The following is a 21176-nucleotide window of genomic DNA, read 5'->3' on the forward strand; positions in this document are numbered from 1 at the left end:
GACCCGACTATAAGAGGACGCATCGACCAAGCTTCTGGTGGAGTTCTCGGGCACGGTGCATAACATCATGGCTTCGCTGGGGAACCTACGGGGTGATTACCTCTCTAACCCGGCCCTCCTCAGCGAGATCGCCTCGAAGATGCCGTTAGCCCTACGCCTCTTGTGGTTGGGTAAGGTGGCCGACCAGACGCACGCGGCCACCGTGGTGCAGCCTGCCGCGTTCCTGAAGCGGCTGACCAACGCGGTGCCGCGGTCGGGCCTCACCGAAAATAGCCGAGCAGCGCGGCCGAGCAGCTCGGTCAAACATCAGCGGGCCGCCCGCCAGCCCACAGCCCTCGGCTGGATCACGCATGGGGGCACCACCCGGCGCGACGCCGACGCCGGGACAACACTGAGGATGGCTTGTCCGGACACCGCCCCACCAGCCTCGCTGCCGACGCCCTGGACTATACCGCCGGGGACCATGCCACCGGAAACAATTCCGCCGGGGACCATGTCGCAGCACGCCGCTTGCAAAGAGTGTAGCCGAGCTCCACGGGGGGAGTGTAACGGACGTACTGCTCCAATATCAGCCGACGTCGCCCCATATTAAAATCTGCTATTTACCTTAACTTTGCCTGTCCTTAAATTGAATAAACTGCCTGTAAATGTATGAAAAATTATGTAAAAATGTATGTTTAACGTCAATATGTAATGTCAATACAATAAATGAAACGTCGGAGCTTGGCTAGAGGTATACGGGCAGAGAAGTAGTGTGAGAGCTGGTAAAATCATAATCATATTTTAATTCGGGCACGATTGTTAGAACCGTGCCAAAACGTAGTGGGAAGCCGTGATGTGCGCCATGCGCCGTCATAGCGTCACAAATGACCGGTGGTACGCCGTCATTACGTCCCACGGGCACGGTTCTGAGGATCGTGCCCAAACAAAGGAAGGCCGTGATCACGTTCGGCCACGGCCCGAAACTACCGGCCGAGCGGCGGGGCGCCGCGATAGCGTCGCAAACACGGCTCACGGATTCCAGGAATCAAAGAGAAAGTGAGCCCGTGTGCGCGTCGTGCGCCCGCTGGCGGCTATAAAACGGGCAACAGGCCCTCAAAACGGCAGATCTCCAGAAACCACCACCAGCTCTACACCTCTCTCTCTGCTCTGCCCTCTACCTCGCTCCGACTTCTGCTTCTACTCGCCTTCTTTCACTCTGACCCCCGCCTCACCCTGGACCACAGACTGCCTACCCCTTCGGACCAGACTCGGAATCAGCTCAAGAACAAGCGACAAGCGAACGGACCAGCTCTACAGCGGCTTCAGAGACGGCCCCGTTCTACCCCTCCACGCCACTGAAGGACGACATCTTCCGCCTCCACGGATTGGGATCACCGGCCCCTTACAGTCTTATGTGTCACACGATTACGTCTGATACAGTTGCCGAAATTTTGAATACTCGTCGGCGTCGCAACGCCAGTCTACCGCGAGGATATTCCCGCTCACGTAGTCGAGATTTTAAACATGGCGACACTTATTTCAGACATTTTGTAACAATGCGTGTACTTACATCGATGCTATGTAAAGCACAATGCTTTATGCTTTTACATACATTAATATAATTGGATTACAACTAAGATTTCAAATTATAACCATTGACTTAAATCTAAAACTTATAACCACTGGCTTTAAACTAGTGCTTTAAAATGACATACGTATTGTAACAACTTAATTAAGTTAGAGACTTACAAATAAAATAATTACATATACACAGGTGGATTTATAGAGAAGCATAGAATATAGTCTATTTAAGTTGAAATAACTTGAGTTAATGAAATGAAGTGAAACAATGAAATTAATAAATCACTAATCTTTACCGCATTGAGAAGATTCATTGCTCAATGACATTGTCCATTGGCAGGTAAAACGATACCATTTGACTTTATCATGAGTAACTAACTAACTATCTAACCATCGCGCCGTTATGTAGAGAGGATGGAACACCAAACAACTCGGTCTTGGCACACACTTCTTGGCCTCATTCACATTCATACATCGTCTCATACAAACCCTTCTATTATTCTGACTCTTGATATGGCCAGACTCTGATTCGCTATCTAATTCGAATATCTGATTCGCTTGATCGTGCCGTGTCTTCCTCGGGCGTCCCTGACTTCTTCTTCGTTTGCGTGACACATTCTCCTTCCACTCCTTTCTTCGTTCATTTAGTCTAATTAAAAAAATCATCTATGCGTCCCTTTCTTAATCTTACTCACTACGCTTACATCCGCCTTGCATTCTTAGCGGATCTCAACATTTCTCACACGATCATATATGGGATCTCATTTCTACAGCATTTAGTCTACTTTCATCCTTCCTCTGAAAAATGCATACCTACTGCCATACATCAGGGTAGGTACCAGCACTCCATTGTGAACAGCTAGCTTCGCTTCTTTGAACAATTTTGCTAGCCCAACCGCGTTCAGTCCTCAATTAATGGAGTTACCTGCATTTACCCTTCTTTCAATATCTCTGTCATATATGTTATCTAAATACACAAACTCATCCACCCGCCCCAAGTATCCATCATTCACATAAATATTACACTATCTAAATACACAAACTCATCCACCCTCCCCTAGTGTCCATCATTCACATAAATATTACACTATCTAAATACACAAACTCATCCACCCGCCCCTAGTGTCCATCATTCACATAAATAATACACTATCGAAATACACAAACTCATCCACCCGCCCCTAGTGTCGATCATTCACATAAATAATGCACTATCTAAATACACAAACTCATCCACCCGCCCCTAGTGTCCATCATTCACATAAATATTACACTATCTAAATAAACAAACTCATCCACCCGCCCTTAGTGTCCATCATTCACATAAATATTATACTATCTAAATACACAAACTCATCCACCCGCCCTTAGTGTCCATCATTCACATAAATATTACACTATCTAAATACACAAACTCATCCACCCGCCCCTAGTGTCCATCATTCACATAAATATTACACTATCTAAATACATAAACTCATCCACCCGCCCCTAGTTTCCATCATTCGCATAAATATTACACTATTTAAATACACAAACTCATCCACCCGCCCCTAGTTTCCATCATTCGCATAAATATTACACATTGTTTTCGTTCACTGACACTTGCAGTGGCGAAAGAATTTATTTGTGTATATTAACAGTTTGCTTTTGAGTGATCTTTTAAGTGAATTATAGTTCGGACGTTTCGAGAATTCAGCAACGATAGGTGCAACGTATAAGCACTGTGCGCGGTTAGTTGTTTGCGACGTGAGTACACAACATGAGTATCGAATACGTGCGTGTCCCCATGGACGAGGTGCCTTAGTCTCTTACGAAGGCGATATTGAGAGAGCTATTTTGTGGAAGATGTTCTGGTACGTACTACGTATCGGTAGATAAAGAGTTTAAATAATGGTGTACGTGTATAAACACAATTGGAAAATAAATAACCTGAATTAAGGCGATGCACTACGTCGTGTAATATTTTAAATCGAGCCGCTATCAATAACAACCCTTACGTAAACGGCGATAAGGTTTAAATTCCCGCTTAACACCATCCGCCTGTTTTTATTTCTGCAAGAAAAAAACATGGCCAACATGGTCTTTTATTTTATTTTGTGGATGTTCAGGCATAATTATTTAAAATTTTTTCGATCATTTTATAAATAACTTAATTTTCCACATTATATAAAAAAATCATAACCGAAAATGGGTTCGTAAGTAGGAGATTTTGAACTTTAAAGCCGTTTTCATAGGCCTTTACATTATTTTTTTCTGGGCATATAAAAAGACTCTAAAAAATACTCGATTATTTCAAAGTCCAGGATATATTCTACTCGCAGTATTTAATTAAAGCATCTGAAACATTTCTAGGCGACCAAACTTTCAAACCAAAAACACATGATTTTGAATTACTACGTATGGCATCGCCTTAATGTAAATATTGAAACAAACTTTTAGTGTATTTGCAACCACTGAAAAAAATCCATGGTTTTCACATAATGATGACACTACAACCTTTTGTCTTCGGCTGCATAAATTATAATATGAATGTAAGTGGCATGCTCTCATCCATCTCACTGGAGTTGCGGCACCAGATAAGATCAATAAAACTACGATGACGTTAATCTGTTGGTTGGCCTTGAGGATAGACCGTCAGGCGTGACTGCTGACCGCCCGTTTGGGATTCAGAAAATTATGTATTTGGGTGCAGAGAATAGCGATTGTGGGACATTTGGGATGTAACAAATTAAATGTTACTTCTCTAATAAATAATATTTCGTTGTTTACTTTTGTGTTTTTTTCACTTTTCTTTTAATAAAAATATATTTTTTTAATTTGTTTCGTCTGCTCGTATGTGGAACGAGCTAAGATAAAGTATCCGTCTTTTCTCATTCATTTTAGTCGGGCCTCTTCAATGCCTGCATTAAAAAATCACAAAACAGCCCCCTCCTTAACCCATCTCACAACGTTGCCCAGCCAGGTGGAGATATAGTCCTTTTTGAGGCGTGCACCGTACGGAGAGCAGCACTCTTGGGAGTAGTCACATAAAAAAATATTAAAAAAATTCTTATGTTGAAACTACAATAAAACCAACTGTTATTCTAGAGCAGACCCATAACCCAAATCGCGGGATATTATAATTTTAGGACTTTAAGAGATGAAAGTATTTAAAAAAATTATATTTTACTCACGATAATCAACATAAATAATAAGCTCACGGCAAATAAGACCTTTCGAAAGAAGAAAATTATCTTTCTAAGGTGAGTAAACTTTAAAAATTACATTTGTCAAATGTAGGTAACGAAACAAAAAAAACAAACCAACACCATAGACATATGAATATTAGTAGACCTGCCCTAAGTGATTAAAAGCGTATTATCCCCACTCCCCATACCGGTTCCATTGGAGCCGGCTGGGCTCGCGTATGGCCTCAAGTGAAATTTGAAAACGTGACGTCATCATTCTTGTGCGAACTATGGTCGAGGCATCATCGGTTCATTTTACGAAATAACACGGCAAAATGTTGACTTGTGATATGAAAACTTGTAAAAATAGATGTGAAAAAGAGAATAAACCCAATTGTCGTATTACATTCCATAAGTAAGCATTATTTTACTTTATTTTAAGCTTATTCACACCGTATTATATGGATCAGTTTTAGAAACATATACTATCACATCACAATGTAGCGATTCTCAAGTGTGCTCATCGTTGTTTACTGGGGTAAGTAAATTATGAAACATTTGTAAAAGTGTCTTAACTAAATACTCTGAAACTAACTACGACTCTGCAAACAGAAGAAATTTACTTTGCCGAATTTGGACTTCGCAAATTAGTTCATAACGTGGCGAGTAATTTGCGCTCCCATGTAAAAATGTCTATTCATTCAAAAGCAGATTTTACTTTTAAGAACTAAATGGTGATATTATAATGCGAGATGCCTATTTACTGTCAGATTGATTTATTGACGAATCACAGTCAGCTTAACCCCCTTCGTTCTTCAACAGTTGATTTTACCCCTCGCCATTATCTTCTCGTCTATTAATTCCTATGTCTGTGACCAACACACATTTCAAATAAAGAATTATTAATTTATTTATTCGATTTATTTCACCGCGAAGATCTGAATCTTGGTGTTCATAACCGCCTCCCAAATTGAATGATATATCGATGAAGCAGTCGCAAGGGTTGCCGAACAATGTGCGAGAAAGGCTTATATAGCCATCACTTTCATAGCGCAGTTGCTCGTATTTTTAAGGTGATGTTACAATTAACCACAGTCTCAGGACTTTAATAATCTTTGTCTTGGACATTTCCATCCTTCTACAAACATATTTATCTCCACAAGCCCATGTTCAAGGAAATGTCGTTTATTTTGAGTAGTCTTTTGTTCTCTTGATTATATACTAGATTTTATCTCTTACGAAGACAGCCGGTAAGTTTAACATCTTCCGGCAGTATTACATTAAATGAAAACGTTGCTATTGTAAGAAAAATAAATTTTAAACTATTTTAACTCATATTGTTTTAATATGATTAATAACATTGTTTCTGTGATTAATATGAGAACGGAGAGTTGATATTGGTTTAAGAAGAAAAAAAATGTTAAAAAAACAGTGCGTACTGAATTATTTGAGGTAGTTTCCATTTTACTTAGCTACAAGTCAAACATTTTTATAATCTTGGTATACCTTATATTGTAGGTAATAGGCATTAAAATTGCTTGACAAACGGAGTCTAGAAACGTTCGATTTCAAGCACAAAACTGGTTTTTATTTATTTTGTAAATAATTTTATAAGAAAGCAAAAAAGTTAATCAAGTGAAACTGTCACAGATAATCTTAACTATATTACTGTATTTTTAAAAGTTGTTTCCTTTACGCGTTCATACATTTCTATAGAAAAAATATTATTTTTAGTACTTTGCATTAATATGTTTTATTGAGTTATGTATTATTTTATTTGTATTCCACTAAAGCGAAACGATAGGAAAACCATCGATTTTTCTAAAGCATATTTTTTGGTATTCATAATGTACACCAATTCATTACAAATATTAATCATAATAGTGATTTTGCAGTAAGTTTCGCCTTAATTAGAAATGACTTTTTTATCTTTTGAATCTTCCTAGGGGCCAAAAGCTTAAGAATTTTTTACTTATTTTTTTAATATCTGACTAGTTTCCCTAGGGTTACTAGGGTTAGGCCGATGAGACTATGATCTTACACTCTTTTCTTCAACATCAGCTAAGCATCCCTTTTTATTCTTACTCTACGTTTATATCAGTCCAGCATTCTTTTCAAATCTCCACATTTCTTACACGGTTTTACTACACATACGCCTCAGGGATCTCATTTCTATAGCATTCAGTCTTATTTCAACCTTCCTCTGCCAAATCCATGCCTCACTGCCATACATCAGGGTAGGTACCAGAATCAGGCAGGATTTCAATATCACAAATGTAATATACAGGCAAAATAATTCAGATTTTTTTTTTTTTTTTTTTTTTTTTTTTTTTTTTATTATTGATACATTTTTTTTACAATATTTTATATTTCAATTTAGTAATGTTGGCCTCACTGGGTTGTTTACCCGTGCTGAGGCCCCCATGTTATAATTTAAGAATTTATACATTTAAAAAAAAATAAAAGAAAAGAAAAACAACATTAAAATAAAGATAAATTTAAAATAAAAAATAAAGATTAAAAATTAAAATATAATTATAACACTAAAAGAAAAATATCAAAAGAGAATGTAAATCGGCATTTATAATGATATATGTGTTTGTGTGTGTTGTGTGTTTTATATTTTTTTTTGTGTTGCGTGTATATGTTTTATTCTTTTATGTTATAGTATTTTGGTAATAATGTCTTTTTGTTCTTTAATCCATTTTTTTATTTTGTGTTTGAATTTATTTTTATTTTCCTCAATTTTTGTTTCAAGTGGAAGACTGTTGAATGCTTTAATAGCGTGGTATTTATGGTGTCTTTGTCCAAAGGTAGTGTTTACCGTCGGAGTTTTTATGTTTTCTTTGTACGCTTGTCTGACCGGTCTATTAGTGATATTTTGTGTTTGTTGGGGTTTGTTTTTTTGGTCGAAAATGTAGTTTAGTAGTGTTTTAACATATAATTGGCGTATATCAAGTACGTCACAGCTTTTAAATATTTGGTCTGTGTCGGTTAGTTTATGTTTTTTGAGTATTACCTTTAATATCGTTTTCTGTGCGATTTCTATTTGAGCGATAGCTGCGTTTGTCGCTCCTCCCCAAGCAATTATTCCATATTCTATTATTGATTGGCATAGTGCATAATATATTGTTTTCAATTGTTTTATTTTATATATGTTTCTTATGTTTAGGAAAATGTGTATTGTTTATTTATTAAAAAAGAACATTATTCACAAATATCATGTATATTTTGTGGGTAATATGGTAGTTAAACTAAGTAATTTAAATGATTTATTTTTGGGGTATTATGCCGTGTTGCGCTACCTCCTTCTTTATCCAACATTTCGGACAGCATTACAGTGTTCATCACCAGGGCAAGGCGGGCGGACACATCTGCCCTGATGATGGATACTGTAATGCTGAATGTCCGAAACGTCGGCTAAAGCACAATACCTCAAAAATAAATCATTATAATACTTTTGGATGTAAAAATGTGTAATCATATCTAAGAAATTTGACTTTAATTCAATTTTTGAAGTGAAACTTCTTTACGCGCGTCATGCAATTTCGAGGAGTAAAACCAACTCATGACCGAAACGAAAATGCGGGACCGATTAAAGTTCATTTGATGTAGTAAAAGTTTTGAAGTAAAATATAAATGCTTCTTAGCTCATCTCGACAACTGGCGTTGGTGGTGTAATGGTCAGCATAGTTGCTTTCGAAGCAGTTGATCCGAGTTCGATTCTCGGCCATGGAATATTATTTTTTTGTTTTTAAGGAATTTTTTTTTTTTAATGGTTGACCATAATATCAATCCACTAAGTAATATTTTAGGCCTGTAGCATAATTGAAAAGTTAAAGAATGATATAAAATTTTTTATGATGTTAACGATAAAAAAATGAAAAAAAACATAAAATTAAAATAAAAAATGGGCCAACGGCACGCGGTGTTCCCAAGCGGTCACCCATCCAAGTACTGACCGCGCCCAATGTTGCTTAACTTCGGTGATCGGACGAGAACCGGTGTGTTCAAAATGGTATGGTCGTTGGCAAAAGTTAAACAATATTAATTTCTATTCTACCTGCCAATAAATATATGAAAATTAGTATAAAAAAGCCCTAATAATATTGAAAAAATTAGCAAGGTGTGTGCGAGGTTGATAAAAAAAAAATGGGTGTGTCAAGCCTACGCAAGACAGAAGTGAAACTTCTAGTATTCTTCTCTCTCTCTCTTTTCATTTCATTCTCTCTTTTTTTCTGTCTATTGACATATTTATAAGTAGCATGTGATAAAAAAAATTAAAAGTTATAAAAAAAGAAAAAAAAAATTAGTTAAAGCGGGGATCGAACCTCGGTTCTTCACGACCACAGTCGTGCGCTCTGCCTGTAGACAGCGAAGATGAGTTAGGAGAGTGAGTTAAACTAGGTATATAATATTTACACCTTGCTAATGTTTTCAGTATTATTAGGGCTTTTTTATACTAATTTTCATATATTTATTGGCAGGTAGAGTAGAAATTAATATTGTTTAGCGTTTGCCAACGACCATACCATGTTGAACACACCGGTTCTCGTCCGATCACCGAAGTTAAGCAACATTGGGCGCGGTCAGTACTTGGATGGGTGACCGCTTGGGAACACCGCGTGCCGTTGGCCTATTTTTTATTTTAATTTCATGTTTTTTTTATTTTTTTATCATTACTATAATTAATAATATCATAAAATTCTTTAACTTTTCAAGTATGCTACAGGCCTAAAATATTACTTAGTGGATTGATATTATGGTCAACCATTGAAAAAAAAAATTCCTACAAACTTATTAATGTAATTACGATCTTTTTCAAGCGCGTATGTAATGATTATTTTTATCAACCTCGCACACACCTTGCTAATTTTTTCAATATTATTAGGGCTTTTTTATACTAATTTTCATATATTTATTGGCAGGTAGAATAGAAATTAATATTGTTTAACTTTTGCCAACGACCATACCATTTTGAACACACCGGTTCTCGTCCGATCACCGAAGTTAAGCAACATTGGGCGCGGTCAGTACTTGGATGGGTGACCGCTTGGGAACACCGCGTGCCGTTGGCCCATTTTTTATTTTAATTTTATGTTTTTTTTCATTTTTTTATCGTTAACATCATAAAAAATTTTATATCATTCTTTAACTTTTCAATTATGCTACAGGCCTAAAATATTACTTAGTGGATTGATATTATGGTCAACCATTAAAAAAAAAAAATTCCTTAAAAACAAAAAAATAATATTCCATGGCCGAGAATCGAACTCGGATCAACTGCTTCGAAAGCAACTATGCTGACCATTACACCACCAACGCCAGTTGTCGAGATGAGCTAAGAAGCATTTATATTTTACTTCAAAACTTTTACTACATCAAATGAACTTTAATCGGTCCCGCATTTTCGTTTCGGTCATGAGTTGGTTTTACTCCTCGAAATTGCATGACGCGCGTAAAGAAGTTTCACTTCAATAATCATTACATACGCGCTTGAAAAAGATCGTAATTACATTAATAAGTTTGTAGGAATTTTTTTTTTCAATGGTTGACCATAATATCAATCCACTAAGTAATATTTTAGGCCTGTAGCATACTTGAAAAGTTAAAGAATTTTATGATATTATTAATTATAGTAATGATAAAAAAATAAAAAAAACATGAAATTAAAATAAAAAATAGGCCAACGGCACGCGGTGTTCCCAAGCGGTCACCCATCCAAGTACTGACCGCGCCCAATGTTGCTTAACTTCGGTGATCGGACGAGAACCGGTGTGTTCAACATGGTATGGTCGTTGGCAAACGCTAAACAATATTAATTTCTACTCTACCTGCCAATAAATATATGAAAATTAGTATAAAAAAGCCCTAATAATACTGAAAACATTAGCAAGGTGTAAATATTATATACCTAGTTTAACTCACTCTCCTAACTCATCTTCGCTGTCTACAGGCAGAGCGCACGACTGTGGTCGTGAAGAACCGAGGTTCGATCCCCGCTTTAACTAATTTTTTTTTTCTTTTTTTATAACTTTTAATTTTTTTTATCACATGCTACTTATAAATATGTCAATAGACAGAAAAAAAGAGAGAATGAAATGAAAAGAGAGAGAGAGAAGAATACTAGAAGTTTCACTTCTGTCTTGCGTAGGCTTGACACACCCATTTTTTTTTGGATACTTCAATATTTTAATTCTCTCTTCAAACATAACGCGGAAAACATTGCAAGGCGAAAACTAACTGATATGAAATATTGTTAATTTATTAAAAATCTGGTAAAAAAATCGTTTTCCTGAGTTATTCGGAACACGTATTCGTAAAAAATAGTAAAAATTTCGCATCTTGTCCGTATATTTGTTTGGATCTGCGTTCGGATATATTCTGAATGACTAATATTTTACTAGGAAATGATCATATAGTTACGTTTTTAACTGTAGGTATAGTGATAAAAAAGCCTTACTCACTTTTCTCCGTATACTTGAGCAATTGTGAGGATATTTTCGGTTACATAAGTGGAAATTAAAGCAAAGTTTAAACACTTAATTTACATGAAGTATATATTACAAATCTTCGTTGCGGGGGTAACGAAGATTTCACACGTTAGGATAATTCCTTTAAAATATGGATGTTTTATTTTATTTTACTTTAAAAATATATTTTGATCAATTCTCGGAAAGAAATAAGGAAAATGTCGGCCGTAATGATTAACAAAGCTTCGTTATCGTGGTTCATTTTCGAGTTATTATGCAGTGGTGCGCTTCATCCTTGTTTTGTCAACGTTTCGGACAGCGTCACAGTATTAACCATCAGGGCAGATGTGGATTGCTTGATCACGGAGAAAAATGGGTATTTCTAATTTATTTAGAATCTCTTTAAATCCGGTTAAAAACGGGATTCCAATTTTTGTTCTTTGTATCACGTGTCATAAGTCACGTGGTGCGAGCGAATTCCATATCGCTCATCGAGAAACATTACATATTAACATCAATTATCTATATGCGCAGTATTGAAATTTCGCCAAAACATGAACGGCGCTCTCCAATTCCTATTAAACTCTTCGCCGAGATGGCACCACTTTTGTTCACAGTTTGCATTTAATTTACCCTTTACCTGACCTGTCGTAAGGATAGACTTGCAACATTTTTAGCTCCCTAACATTGGTGTAAATCAATATTTTGATTAATCTTTACAACGAATTGGTGGATATTATGAATACCAAAAAATATGCTTCAGATAAATTGAAGGTTTTTCTATCGTTTCGCTTGAGTAGATCACAAATAAAAAATAAATTACTCAATGAAAAACATAAATGTAAACTACTAAAAAAAAATTGTTTTCAATAGAAATGTATGAACGCGTAAATGAAACAACTTAAAAAATATACAGTATTATAGCTATGATTATCTGTGACAGTTTCACTTAATTAACTTTTTTGCTTTCTTATAAAATTATTTACAAAATAATAAAAAAACAGGTTTGTGCTTGAAATCGAACGTTTCTAGTCTCCGTTTGTCAAGTGATTTTAATGCTTATTACCCACAATATAAGGTGTACCAAGAATATACATATTTTTGGCTTGTAGTTTCCACTTAATAATTTTAAAAACGATAACCTCCTACATTTGTATAAATATTTTATTGTGGAACGAAAAGCGTTGACTATTTTTGACTTGCCCTCGTAGTTTAATACACCTTATGATTTTAGTAAGATACATAAAGGCGATTGCTGTATGTAAATTAAGACAAAGAAATACTAAGAACAACACCAACTGACCTACCTCATGTCCGCCGGAAGGTGAACGAACTGAATAAATACCTACCTACACATAAAATCGCTTTCCTCAATCAAACTAAGCGATTTTTCCTACGTGACTAAGCGCAATTTTCTCACAGGATCACCCTGTTGAAGTTTACCCAAACAACAAGCTATATAAATATATATAGGTAGCCTCTCCAATCATAAGATTTGTAAGTAGGTACTTTAATACATACCCACATAATTAAAAACAAAACCAAAATTGCCTTTCCAATCATACAATTTGTATGTAGGTACTTTAATACATACCCACATAATTAAAAAAAAACTATAAACATTTAAGGTAAAAAATTCAAATAAGGAATTACACAATTTGCCAAAGAAACATCAATAAATCAATATGTTGTTTGTTTTGAAATAATATTGATTATTTCGATTTGACAGCTTGTAATAGGAGCCACGTCTGTAAAAACTTTGCGCGGGATAAAAATATATTATCCAACACAACCACCAAACTAAATTTACAGACGGATGAAAATGAGAAACACTTCAGACACAAGAATACATAGTTTTTATAATTTTCAAAAATCATTTATTAAAGTTATAATGACTTTAAAAACAGGCGCGAACGAAATATTTCAATGCAGCTAAAAACGCCCGGTGATTGATCAAGTGTTTAAGGGCGAACGATGACGTCACTGTTGACCGGCCTGAGTAGATCCTGCAAACCGATGGCGGCGGCGGCGGCAAAGGTGTGACGTAGCACTTGTGACGTAGCGGTCAAAATGGCGCATGACCGTTTTCAGAGCCGAAATAGCATGCAATTTTTAAAACAACTACAAAAAATTGAAAATGCATTAAAAAAAAAAGAAAAAAAAGAGGCACATAATAAAATAATTATCTTTATTGAAATAAATTATTTACAAAATGCACGAGAATTCCCTATTATAATTATAAATAAGTCATTTTGAACCTATATTAGAAAAGGACTTATTTGCGTAGTTGAATTCTGGAATGGTTTTCAAACGCCATGCGTTACAAACATAAAATGATGCCAAATAAAATATGTTATGTTTTGAAACCACTTGATTTTAATTTAAATTCTATGATAACAACAATAGAGACATCTGTGTTAGTATATTTGAAGTACAAATATTGCTCAATGAACCTCGTTCTGTTCGGGAAATTTAATTGGTTACATTCTAGCTTTTTACTTTCAGCGCTAGATGGCGGTAAAGGGGTTATAACTTCTATCGGAATATGGAACCGAAGAAAAGACACGGTAATCTCTATGGTTTGTGACGTCACATTTTCAGCTTCCCGCATCTACCAATGAAAAACTCTAAATATCTATGGAAAAACTGTTGTGGCTGAACATTTCATTGACGGAGCAGGTGGTTTGATATCTCGCTCTCTATCGTGAGCCACTCATGTAACAGAAACAGAAGCTAAACCCGCCTCTTCCTGAGGAACAAACGAGTTAATTGAAATTGTCATTGTTGTCGTGGAGACTTGAATATATTGTTTATCCTGATATTAGCGAGATATCCGTCAGTTTGTGGCTCTCATTTCTCAAATGAAACCAAAAGGCCGAGTGGTTCTTAAAGAAATTACGCGTTGCCAACGCTTAATCTTCTGTACATCGAAAACGTCACCTCAGAATTGAATATATTTTCTTTTTCTGGCCGTATCACTGTTCCGCCAGGAACCTACCGTACATATTGTGATGCCGTATTAGATCATGATTATATTTTGTAAGGTATTTATTTATTTTCCATCTTTTAACCTTATTCGTAAATGATTTAACCTGTTATCTATAATTTGTTGCCTTGCTGAAATAAATATAACTCAAGTCTTAGTTTTGTATGTTTTTAATTTTTCTGTTCTAAATCAGAGCCTTGTTGCCGTGAAGGAAATTTTGACATCTCAAAGATATTTATTTTCAAAATAATATTTTAGGCTTGGAAGGAGAATTATATTGTCTATGGTCTCGCCTTTTCTTGAGATGTAGAATAATCGCACGACAAGTCAAAAAACTAATTTTTTTTTCGAAATTCCCACAGATAATTTTTAGGTAAAAAAGCTGAATTGTTTGTATTGGAAAATATAATATACCGTCACATAAAATCACCTCTCGAAGTTAGCGCACTTTACCCCCCTAGCACCCCGTATATTTATTATTTACAAAGTAGATAAAATTATACTTGAGATCTTCGTATTTTAAATAGCATTAATGTTTCTAAACAATACACTTTAATACAGTAATATTAGTACATCAATTTCAATATATAAGCATACCCTATTGAAGTTTTTTTCATTAAATAGTGGAATATTTTAATAAAGGTATTTAATTTGACAAACACACAATAATTTTGCCAACTGAAACAGAAAAATATATTTTGGATTTTTGTGCCTACATACTGTGTATACATTCAGTGACATTTTGACTTTATATTTATTTTTCTGCAATTTTTTTTAAATAGTCGTTTTCTGCACTATTTTCTTGTATAATTTCGTAAATATTTTTTTTATATATATGTATGTAAAAGCCTTAATAGGCGTGAAATAAAAAAAAATAAAAATATCAAACATGCAAATATCAACACAGAAACTTACCGAAAATTTTGATTTGAAACATCCATGATTTTGAAATAATTCGATATTTAGAAAACACATTAATTATATGTGGAAGTGGGTAAAAAAAAACTGTCGATCATCCCTTCTCCTACTCGAAACAATCCAAAAAATTCTTAAAAAAATTATCCTAAAAAAACCTTATTACTACCCAACAATAAATGTATTCCAAGAATTCGCTGTTCCCCACTTACAAAAATTTACGACAAAAAAAAAACCCACTGCAAAATATTAGCATAAGGAATACTTCTGTTGGTAGACTAACTGTACCACCCGTACAAACCACAACAGCACAGAATCACTATGTATATAAAGGAATAAAATTATTGAATCAATTACCCGCTGATATGCGAACAAAAAAAAATACGAAAAATATAAATAAACATTAAATCATATATTTGTAGTACCACCATATAATTTTAACGTTCTCTAAGATATATTCTTTACTGTTTGTTATTCCTAATGTTTTATGTGCAATCTAAATACATTTCTTATTTTAAGGCGATGCCATACGTAGTAATGCAAAATCACGTGTTTTTGGTTTGAAAATTTGGTCGCCTAGAAATGTTTCAGATACTTTAATTAAATAGTGCGAGTAGAATACATCTTGGCCTTTGAAATAATCTAGTATTTTTTAGATAAGTCTTTTTATAAGCCCAGAAAAAAATAATGTATAAGGCCTATGAAAACTGTTTAAAGTTCAAAATATCCTACTTACGAACCCATTTTCAGTTATTTATAAAATGATCGAAATTTTTTTTTTATATTTGTGCCTAAACATCCACAAAATAAATTAAAAGGCGCTTTTTGGCAATGTTTTTTTCTTGCATAAATCAAAAAAGTTAAGCGGTAATTTAAGCCTTATCGCCATCTACGTAAGGTTTGTTATTGATAGCGGCTAGATTCAAAATATTACACGACGTAGTGCATCGCCTTAATTACCTTTAAAATCTTAAAAAATATTATAAGTCTCAAACTCTAATATGTTAAATTGTTAAGTTATGGATAAGGATTTTTAAGTTATTTATAAGTTGTCCTCTCGTAACCACAAGCGTCAGCTTTTGTAGGAAAGTGTGTATATTATATTTTGTAAAAAAATAAAATTAATAAATAAAAATATCCTAAAAGGTGATGCCTTTTTCTCACTAACTCCAGACGGTTTAGAACAGTTGGGGCTCTGCGTTATACACATTCACAAAACAAATTAAAAATGTGAAACCCCCTAAGAAGAAAGAATCACTGAAGGAGAATGTATAAAATGAAAGAATTATTATCTTTAATATATTTTTTTAAATACCAACGCACTTCAGAACACCAATATTATTTGTTCCCCCTGGCAATAAAAAAACAAACTTTGTTTGCTTATCACCCATTACCGATAAAAAGAGAGCCATTTATTATTTTATTGACTTGCGATAGCAAAATTAGGCCGGATTGTAGGGCTTATGAAATATTATCGTCTGCTCATCGTTGAGTGGTTCGTATGAAAATATTGATTCGATTTCGTAATAATAATCTAACTTTGCTTTCCTTTAGTTTGCTAATCTATTACTAATAGAAGACATACAGAAAAAAATCACGGGTTGAATTGTTTGAAAATATATAGATGAAATCTTTACTAGCAATATCAACACGATTTGTAAACTGGCACAGTTTCTGAACAATCGTACAATGAAGAATAACACGTGAAGTGCCTTGTGGGCGTGTTTTGGGATTCAAATATAAGCCTGATTTAGGCCTGCATTACCACGTAAAACTGACAACAAGTATTGCAAAATTCAAATGGGACAGCAATATACAATTTCAGGTAGGTACGTGTAAGAGAAACAGACCGCGTGCTAAATGGTCTAAAACCAAAAGGTACTCTTTAAAATATATTTGAAACCGTGCAAGGGTTCCAACAGCTACAAACCTTTTGAAGCCAGTTATACTATAGCACCCCCAATCGCAATAGCAGGGAGGGGAAGGAGATGGGTAACTATTTTTTTTATATTTAAAACCTTTATTTTTACAATTTTTTATACACATTTCAGGAAAATGTGATACTAAATGCGTAGTCAAAAATATTCTCAAAATTATGTATTTTTTGTATTTATCATTTCTAACAATATTAAGAAAGATCAAGAGAAAGTAAATGTAAACTGACACGTATAATAAATTATTGATTTTTTAATATCTTATGTGAAACCATACAAGAGTCCTAACTGTTCCCAACCATCTGGAGCCAGTAAGACTATGGCATCCCCAGAGATTGGAAAGAGGAAGGTGGGGAATTACCTGGCTATTCGGATCTGGTCAAAAAAATACCGCCAAAGCCATTTCAAGCCACGTCTCAATTCTGAATGGTGGTCTCACACCAGGGCAATACTGAGAGTATCTTCTACTCTGGAACGTGCTGCAAATATACTATATATATTATTTTAAATGAGTGAATTGTGAAATAACACATATTAATAAAATAAAATTTACTTGCGCACGCCGGGATTTGAACCAGCGACCACTAGATTGCTAGTCGAGAGCCTTACCCCTCAACCACGGAGGGCGTCGAACTTAGTAATAAGTCAGTGGCACATTTGTTTCCATCCAAATTTGTATGGAAAGCACTTATTTATTAGGTACTTATTGTATGGCCACAGTTATAATATATATTCGAGTATATTTTAAATTGAAGACATGCATGTGATAACAGTGGAAGTATAAGAAAACATATTGAGAAAACGATTTCATTACGCATGATCCCCGATAGTTGGCCCCTGAACAGTTGATCCCTCTACCAGTTGATTATTATTACTCGGACGTTTGATCTCTCAAATGATTTATTCGGTATAATAATAGTCGATTTGTTACAGCCAAAGTAATAAATCCGGATATTATATATACTATCCAGTCATTATTTATAATGTCTACCCAATTTAGACACAGTGATAATTGACACAGAATTAATCACATTAACTAGCAATTTTATATAATATCTTCGAAGACTTGGATAAAGTAATAAAACAAGTAGGTATAGGTAAAGATTATATTTCAATTTGCCTTCAATTTGTAAAGTAAATTTAAACTAGGTTGGGTTATTATAGCTTAGCTTAGGTTAGTTTGGGTTAAGATAAGTGAGGTTAGTTTAGGTTGGGTTATTATAGGTTAGGTTAGGATAGGTTAGGTTAGGTTAGGGGGATAACAAGTAAGTTGGACCGTATTTATTACTTTGGCTTACTTTGACCCGATATTATGAATAATATCCGGATAAAGTGATTAATTTTTCACGTTGTCTAAACAATTTTGTAATTGTATATTATGACCAGTCATTATGTATAATAGCTATTTAATTGTTACATATAAGATTTGTAACAAGGTGTGTGTGCACCACTTTAATTACATTGCATCTATGGTCTTGGTGTGTGGGACCCTTAAGTACCTACACATTGTCATTTTGCTATTAGTCAAATTGACAACCCTGGAATTCTGACTCGAAGAGTTGCCAAACCTGAGGGAGCAAGGATCTGTGATTTGCATTTGAAGCAGTCGCCATTCTTTGATCACCAGCCCAGAGCAGCGGGTATTTCCTCTTGGCTGAGGTTCGACGAACACATTCGCCAATTGTTGTGAGCATCAGCTTTGAATATGGAGCATTTACCATTGGGATTGATGGAATCGGATGGCATCTACCGATCCTCATTGGTTAAGAGGGACCCTTTTGGAGACCAGCAGAGTGAGGCTGTTTTGCATTGGACTACAAGATTATTTTTTGGATAAATTATAAACTGGGAGTTGCTGTGAAGAACCGGAATCTACTACTTCGCATCAAGAACGAACTGGTATCACACCTTCATTTTACCTATACAAGCCCATTGCCATTTAATATGCCCTTTGCCATGTAATACATTTTTAATATTCTTAAATATTTTTTTTATTCCTTGATAATAAACCCATCCTTAGTTTTTTTGTTTCCACTTAATCCCACGGTAACATAATCACTATATGAAAATGTACCTAAAATGAATGTATTAATATTGAAATACATATATATTATGATACTGCTAACTGCGGTTTAAAGTCAATGAATTCACTTAGATTTTACCGTATATCCCATATTTTAATGGTCTATAAAATTGGCACATTATGGTAAGCGATAGCTCAAATCGTTTTTGCAAAATTTAGCACGAGTCGTTGGGAAAATATACTATACCGGCTTACACAAAATCTAACTAAGTATACCGATTTGCAGAGAGAATATACCGACATTTAAGAAAACGTGTCATATTTTTAAGCGCAGTCGGCTTAGCGTAAATACATGATATGGGGGATGAGAATAATTCTTTTGTACAGTGGGAAAAAATGAGTAGGCCTGTTAAAGTTTTAATACTTTACTAATACATCGGAAAAAGTGTTCATGCTCCTGCATTTATCATTAAAATATAGGTATAATGACGAATTCCGAAACTTCAATGATTTTTATGAACCTGGTTTTAGGAAACCTATCAATTCATTCGTTAAAGGCCTGCAGTCCCGTTTTTAACTGGATTGCGAATAATTTGAAGAGATTATTAATAAATTATCAATATTTTGTATCAGTAAGTTTTTTCCGCATAATAATACTAACTCTACTAACAAATTATAATAAATGGAAAGAAAATGTGTGGAGAAGTGTAGAGACATTTTGAATCAAATGCTCACGAATAATTGTAATTGATTAATAATAAATGTTTTATGAATTAAGTGTAAGTTGTTTAAAATAATATATATCACGCTAAAAAAATAATACATTACTGTATTATGTTTGCAAAGAATTAGTTGCATTAGAGTTGTTGGCTTATTTAGAAGCCATAAGCGTAGCGTAGCTTTAGCTAACTTTACTTTTCTTCGCAGGGTCTGGTTATTTCAATGTGCTATCTTTGGCGTTCAACGCACGACTGACGTCGTAGTCTGTTCAAAGCATTCTCGAACCCTCCTGGCTCCAAAAATATTGTCACGTGGTTCATCTAAATGATACCCAGTGATTTTATGTTAGGGCAAGTCTATTAATTTGGATGTCTGTGGCGAAATTGAATATCAAAGGCTATATCAGATGGCCTTGCATCAGGCCGAACTTCGCATTGGTATTAATTTAAAGCGATTCTTTCGGAAAAAATATTCCTATCTTTTAAAAATTTTCACAAATATCTTAAAATCTTAATCATTATGCTCTTGATCGATAACAGTTCAACAAAATAGAGCAATGACAACAATACGAAACAGATTTTCAAATGTAACTAAAATGTTACAGGAGTTTAATTGGCTAACAGTGAAACAAATATAACTAAAATGTTACACTAGTTGAATTGGCAAGCAGTGGAACAAATTTAACAAAAATTTTACACTAGTTGAATTGGCTAGTAGTGGAACAAATTTAATTAAAATGTTACAGGATTTAAAGTAGCTAATAGTGGAAAAAATGTAACTTAAATGTTACAGGAGTTGAATTGGCTAACAGTAAAACAAACGTAACTTAAATGTTACACTAGTTGAATTGGCTAACAGTCGAACAAATGTAATTAAAATGTTACAGGAGTTGAAGTGGCTAACAGTGGAACAAATGTAACTAAAATGTTACATATGTTGAAGTGGCTAACAGTGGAACAAATTTAACTAAAATGTTACAGGAGTTGAGTTGGCTAGTAGTGGAACTAATGTAACTAAAATGTTACAGGAGTTGAATTGGCTAATAGTGGAACTAATGTAACTAAAATGTTACAGGAGTTGAATTGACTACCAGTGGAACAAATGCTGACATTGAACGCGATGATATTTATAAATAAAATAGTAAACGACCTGTTACCAAAATAATTTTCGAAACAAAATATATACAATATGAACATTCTTAGACTTTAACAAGGATGTGCAATAAATCAGACTATCAAAAAAGTCAATTTGCAAAACACTTTATTTTATAAACATAAATACTACACCAATTCAAAAATTGATTGTAAGAAATACATTAAGCAAGGTAAATAATAATAAAAATTAGTAATTTGTCTTCTGGAATAAACAAATAACTAAAATAAAATAAATAAA

At 34.5% G+C, this 21176-nt stretch overlaps 4 non-coding genes across 4 annotated transcripts; 2 read left to right on the plus strand and 2 right to left on the minus strand.

The window, feature by feature from the left end:
• Positions 1-8646: 8646 nt before the first annotated feature.
• Positions 8647-8765, minus strand: LOC149410689 (5S ribosomal RNA). The gene has a single exon (XR_016305022.1). It is a non-coding gene; the product is annotated as a 5S ribosomal RNA (ribosomal RNA).
• Positions 8766-9251: 486 nt separating this feature from the next.
• Positions 9252-9370, plus strand: LOC149410690 (5S ribosomal RNA). The gene has a single exon (XR_016305012.1). It is a non-coding gene; the product is annotated as a 5S ribosomal RNA (ribosomal RNA).
• A 322-nt stretch (positions 9371-9692) lies between these two features.
• On the plus strand, positions 9693-9811 carry LOC149410691 (5S ribosomal RNA). Its single transcript, XR_016305023.1, has one exon. It is a non-coding gene; the product is annotated as a 5S ribosomal RNA (ribosomal RNA).
• A 606-nt stretch (positions 9812-10417) lies between these two features.
• On the minus strand, positions 10418-10536 carry LOC149410692 (5S ribosomal RNA). Its single transcript, XR_016305013.1, has one exon. It is a non-coding gene; the product is annotated as a 5S ribosomal RNA (ribosomal RNA).
• Between the last annotated feature and the right edge of the window lie 10640 nt (positions 10537-21176).

The sequence above is a fragment of the Hesperophylax consimilis genome, chromosome 27, assembly GCF_061612785.1.
Source record: "Hesperophylax consimilis isolate HC1 chromosome 27, BYU_Hcon_1.0, whole genome shotgun sequence".
In the NCBI taxonomy this organism is placed as follows: Eukaryota; Metazoa; Arthropoda; class Insecta; order Trichoptera; family Limnephilidae; genus Hesperophylax; species Hesperophylax consimilis.